We start from the raw sequence: 5,995 nt of genomic DNA, 5'->3' as shown, positions 1-5,995 counted from the left end.
ATAAAAATTAAATATAATTCATAGTATTATAATAAATTTTATTTTTATAAAAAATATTTTTAAAATAATAAATATAAATATGAGACACAGTGGCACACATAAAATTGTGGGACACTGAATCTCATCTCTTAAAACGAAATGAGTATAATAATCAAATAATCATGTAAAGTTAATCAGTCATTCGTCCATAAATCGCAATATCTTAAAACTCAAACATGTTTTAACTGCGCATTTCTTTAGTCGTAATTGTTTTTTATTTTGCATTCAAGGTAAATCATCATCTTAATGGTTAGGAAAGTAGGTATAAATGCTTAATTTGATATCAAATTTAACCATACAATACAAAGATTCTATTTTTCTTAGATCAAGGCACGTGCAAGAATAAAATATGCCAATTGAACTTAAAGATTTCGTACGCATAATATTCTCAATCAAGAGATAAAAACGTATGTCTATAAAATAATTCTAGCACTTCTACTTTAATACTCCATCATAAAAATATGAACAATTGAGAGTTATATAAATCTTAAGAAATATTAGTTGGAAGTTATAGTGAGTGGAAAATGGGTCCCATTGTAAGAGTAATGAGTTAATTGAGGAAAAATATTGATGGGCCATGATGATTTTTTTGTGAATAAGTATAAAAATAAGGGATAAAAAATAGGGGGATAATATACAAAAATGAAAATGTTCATATTTTTATGAAACATTTAAAAATGACAAAATGTTCATGTTTTTGTGAGAAGGGTTAAATGCATGTAATATCATGAACTTAGGTCGAATTCCAAATTTAGCACGACTTTAAAAAGTTCCAATTAATATGGCTACCTTTGCTCCGTGTTCAATTTTAGCACCGATTTGTTTTCCGGCAGAACCACGTGGCAATGACGTGTCTTCCGGCAGACACGTCATAATTTTGTACTCAAGAGAGAGAGAGAGAGAGAAAGGGCTGAGGGCGGCGGCGACGTTCAGTGAGGAAGAAGAGAAGTTGCCGGAATCGCGAAAGGGGAGTCGCCGTTCGGAATTGGAGCCAGTGAGGTAAGGGTTTTCAGTGAGGAAGAAGGGGAGTCGCCGGAATCGCGTCGCGACCGGAAATTTTGGAATTGGGGGTAGGGTTTGCAAAGCAGATGGCGGCGGCGGCGTTCAGTGAGGAAGAAGAGAAGTCGCCGGAATCGCGTCTGCGAGCAGAGGCGGCGGCGCTCGTCGCCGTTGAAAGAGGAGGAGGTGAGAGGCGTCACGGTGGAGAAGGCGGAGCGGTGGAAGATGTGGGGGTCGAGGCGGCGGGAGAGAGAGAGAGAGAGAGAGAGAGAGTTTGGCTCGCCGACCGGAAGCTTGTGCCGGCAAGCCATGTCAATGACACGTAGGATCGAAGCATGTGCCGGCAAGCCACGTCAAATTAATGTGCTAAAATTGAACACGGAGCAAAGGTAGCCATATTAATTGGAACTTTTTAAAGTCATGCTAAATTTGGAATTCGGCCTAAGTTCATGATATTACATGCATTTAACCCTTGTGAGAATGAGAGAGTATTAAAGAGTTATTGATACAGGCTATGAAATAAAGGAAATAACTCTAGCACTTCTGCTTTAATATTAAAGAGTCGTTGATACAGGCTATGAAATAAAGGGCAAGTGTGGTCTTTTTGCCATATGATCAAACCCCTAACTCATTATTCACACTAGCTCTCTCCCCATATATTTTACATGATATACTCGCTCATTTATGATAAGTGTGATTTTTTTGTCATTTTCGACCGTTTACAATAAATGTGGTTTTTCCATTTTACGACTTATATCTTTGTACATTTACCACATTCACACACAATATTTATAAAAAAAATTATCTCACAAATTATGTACCCCCTCAATCCCATTAGAATAGGCACAATTCTTTTGGGTACGAAAATTAAGAAACTTACCTTTGAGGGAAAAAATGGTGTGGTCACACCAATTAAGTATTTAAAGTACATTATTAATCTCCCAAAATAGAAAATGAGCATTTTCTAGTGGAACATCCCAAAATAAAAAACGAGCCTATTAGTGGGACGGAGGTAGTATTAACTACCTTAAAAATCAACTTTGATGAGATTCTTTATCCACTTTATATACATCTCTCAATATTATCTTAAAACATGTGCCCTCTCATTCACACCACTTATTGTGGACGGAGGGAGTAATATTTAATATAATGTCAGATCAAAATATCTTTTACTATATAATATTTTAATATAATGTTTGATCGAATTTTTTTTACTACACTCCCTTCATCCCATCTATATTGAGTCTTATACCTTTTCGGATTGTCCCAACTATCTTCAATCGTTTCTTTTTTTGTCAAAAAATTAAATATTTTAATACACTCACAAATTAAACCTCTTATTTTTTGTTAATCAACCCCATTAATGAATTGGGCTCCTCTTTCCTAACTCATTATTCACTCAAATCTTCCCTACTCCATCTCTCTGAATCAACCACTCTCTCACCTCAAGCCCTCAATCAATGGGTGCATGCGCCGTCCCCTTCTTCGTATAACGCTCTGACTCACTCTTTCTAGATAAATACTCCCCCACATCCTCGATAACAGAAACATAATCCCCTGCCACCCCTCGCTACGATGATGGATTTGAGCGGTGGGCTCAGAAAACCTTTCTCCCCTCAAAACTATAGTGCAATCCATATTGAATCCAAGGTGGGCTTCAACCTTTCACAGTTGTGACATCTTTGATGAGGAAGCGAATCTCTCTTACCTGAGCCTGGGCTCGTTGGCAGCGTGGAGAAAGCCAAGTTGGAGGCCAGTTGTGATAGCTAGAAACTAAATTATTTATTGTGAATGATTTAAAATTCAAAGATGTGAGGTTTTTTTAAAAAAATATTTTTATATATTGAAGCTTATGATTAGTCCAGTCGCACCCCTAGTTAGAAGAATGATTTTGAAATTAAAATCGAACTTTAGAAATAAAACTTACATGCACAAATAAATAAAATTTTTAAATGTTTATATAATTGATTGGGCGTATTTATTTTATACGCATATTTTGAATGTTTTTGGTTGATTTTAATACATAGTTCCTGCTCATTATTATTTTTTGGAGTTAATTGTGGAACTAATAAATCTTTTTGATGATTTTTGATAGTTTTTGGAGAAGAGTTTATTAAGTCGTGGAGCTGTAAAGAGAAAGATGTGCGCGTATGCTGAGCGGTGTGCCCATACCGCCTGAATATCCAAATTATTTTGTACTGAGTTGGCGAGCCTTTGACTTTGTGTTTTAGGCTGACTTTATTCTTTTTTGTATTGGGCTTTAATTTGCTAGAGTCTGTGCGCGCCTATTTCCTTTTGCTTTAGATTTAGCTTTAACTTATTATATAAGCTAGGAAACTTATAAGACTACCCCCAACCGTGACATTTGGGGAGAGTCATGCTATGCTAATAAGACAAAACAAGTTGATAAAAAAAATTGGAAAGTCACCAAAATTGCTCGACCTGGGGGATCTGCCGCCCCAAGTCGCGCATTTCCATTTTTTCACTTTCCATGCCACATGTCAAATTTTAACTGGTGGATTAAATATTTGGATAAATAAAATTTTATAATGTTTTATCTTTATAAAAAATATATTAAAATTATATTAAATTTTTTCTTATTTTTAGCTCTATAAATAGAGCCTAATTTCACTATATTTTCACACCCAAACAAAAACTCTCTTTTTCTTCATTTCATTATATTTCCATTATGGATCCAAATTATCCCAATTCTTATTATCCAAATTCTCAAAATCACCAAAACTCCCAAGATTATCCTAATCCTCAAGATTCTGCAAATTTTTCATCTTATCCGACTCCTCCTTTTTTTTCCAAATTTCGAAAATCAACCAAATTCTCAATTTTATGAATCTCAATTTTCTCCAAGTTTATGTCAAATTCCTACCTCTCAAAGAATTTCCACATCAGAAAATGTCTCTCGTAATTTATTTATGGGTGTTCAACGCCCAAACAAAAATCAGAAAGGGACAAAAGTAGCTTGGTGTGTGAAGGAAGATGTTGCCCTTATGTCATCTTGGATCTATGCTAGCGAAGATAACGTTCGAGGAAAAAATCAAATAGGGGAATCGCTTTGGGCACGTGTTCATAAATTGTATCACATGCAGTGATTTCGTCCAGCGGAGATTTCGCATGCAAAAATCGCTATTCATTCGAATAGTGGAAGCTGTTACTGCTAATGATGAGTTTTTCCAACAGAGACGAGATGCCACCGGCAGAGTAGGTCTTTCATCATTGCAGAAATGTACTGGAGCCATGAAGGTGTTGGCGTATGGGACATCTTCCGATGTTGTCGATGAGTATCTATGAATGAGTTCATCTTCTACAAGAGATGTTTAGTCCATTTTGTGGAAGGTGTTATGTCCTGCTTCGGTGGTACGTATCTCAGAAGGCCTAATGAACAAGATTTGGCAAGGCTGCTCTATGTTGGAGAACAACGTGGTTTCTCAGCCATGATTGGCAGTATTGATTGCATGCATTGGGAGTGGAAAAATTGTCCTAATGCATGGGCCGGCCAATATACTGGGAGAAGTGGAAAACCAACGATCATTTTGGAAACTGTTGCTTCATACGACTTGTGGATATAGCATGCGTTCTTTGGAACACCAGGTTCGTGTAATGATATTAATGTACTCCATCGATCTCCTGTTTTTAATGATGTCTTAGAAGGTCGAGCATCAAAGGTTAATTACGTAGTGAATGTCGTCATTATGATATGGCATATTATTTAACTGATGGTATATACCCTTCATGGGCTGTATTTGTCAAGTTAATTACTTCCCCACAGATCCACAAACACAAGTTGTTAGCTCAACGCCAAGAGTCTGTCCGAAAAGATGTTGAGCGAGCATTTGGAGTTCTACAAGCTCGATTTGCATTTCTACGACGCCCATGTCTTGTTTGGGACAAAGTTTTGATGGGAAAAATTATGATGGCTTGTATCATCATGCATAATATGATAGTCGAGGATGAAAGAGATACCTACCAAAATTATTATGATCCAACAGAATTTTTTATGGATACACCTACAAGAGTACAAACAGAAGATGACGAACATTTTCGCTATTCTACTGAATGTATTGCGAGCTTGTCTACTCATATGACTAATAGAGATCAACTTCGCAATAGAGAAGCTCGCAGGACTCTTCAAGGTGATTTGATTGAGCACATATGGGAAAAATTTGGCACTGACAATTAAATATGTAATTTGTATTTTTAAATTTCACGTATTGTACTTTGATATATTTAATTTCAGTTGTGTGTTTAATTCTTGTAATCTTCCTTTGCGATTGAGTTAAATATCAATTATAATAAATGACAATGTTTAATTATAATATAATTACAATTTTTTTAAAAAAATTATTTTATTTATTATATACTCCCTTCGTCCACGAAAGAACTTCCTATCTTTCTTTTTTGGGACGTCCACAAAAGAACTTCTTACCTATTTTTGGACCATACCCCACTATTTATAATCATCTTACTTTTCACTTTTCACAACTCCCAATATTAATTATAACACCTTTTCACCACTCCCAATACACTCAACTATCTTTTATCCACTCTCAATACACTCAACAATATTTTTTTTTAAAACCCGTGCCACTTCCTCCTAGTAAGTTCTTTCATGGACGGAGGGAGTATAATAAATAAATATTTAATTTTAATTTATATTTTATTTTAGATATTAAGATAATTTAAAAATAAAGTGAAAAGAAAAAATATGTAGGTTGGGTTGGTTCACCATTGTGAGTAAAAATTATGTTAGGTTGTGGGTTGTGTAGGTGGAAGAGAGATAAATGAATATTTTAATAAAAAGTGAAGTAATGTTGGGTTGAGTGAGTGTCACGACTGTGGGTAGTCTAACAATTGATACACATACAACTCTGGAGACCAGCAGCTGGGACGCAACTTTAGAGATTAATTCAAATTTTTATTGTTCATCTTTTCTTCGCAATTT

General features: G+C 35.4%; 1 pseudogene; it reads left to right on the top strand.

Moving 5' to 3' along the window:
• Positions 1–2,613: 2,613 nt before the first annotated feature.
• Positions 2,614–5,233, top strand: LOC131023310 (uncharacterized; annotated as a pseudogene).
• Positions 5,234–5,995: the final 762 nt, after the last annotated feature.

This window comes from Salvia miltiorrhiza, chromosome 4 (genome assembly GCF_028751815.1).
Source record: "Salvia miltiorrhiza cultivar Shanhuang (shh) chromosome 4, IMPLAD_Smil_shh, whole genome shotgun sequence".
Taxonomy (NCBI): domain Eukaryota; kingdom Viridiplantae; phylum Streptophyta; class Magnoliopsida; order Lamiales; family Lamiaceae; genus Salvia; species Salvia miltiorrhiza.
The sequence above is the reverse complement of the archived record's forward strand: the minus strand, read 5'-3'. Positions and strand labels throughout refer to the sequence as shown.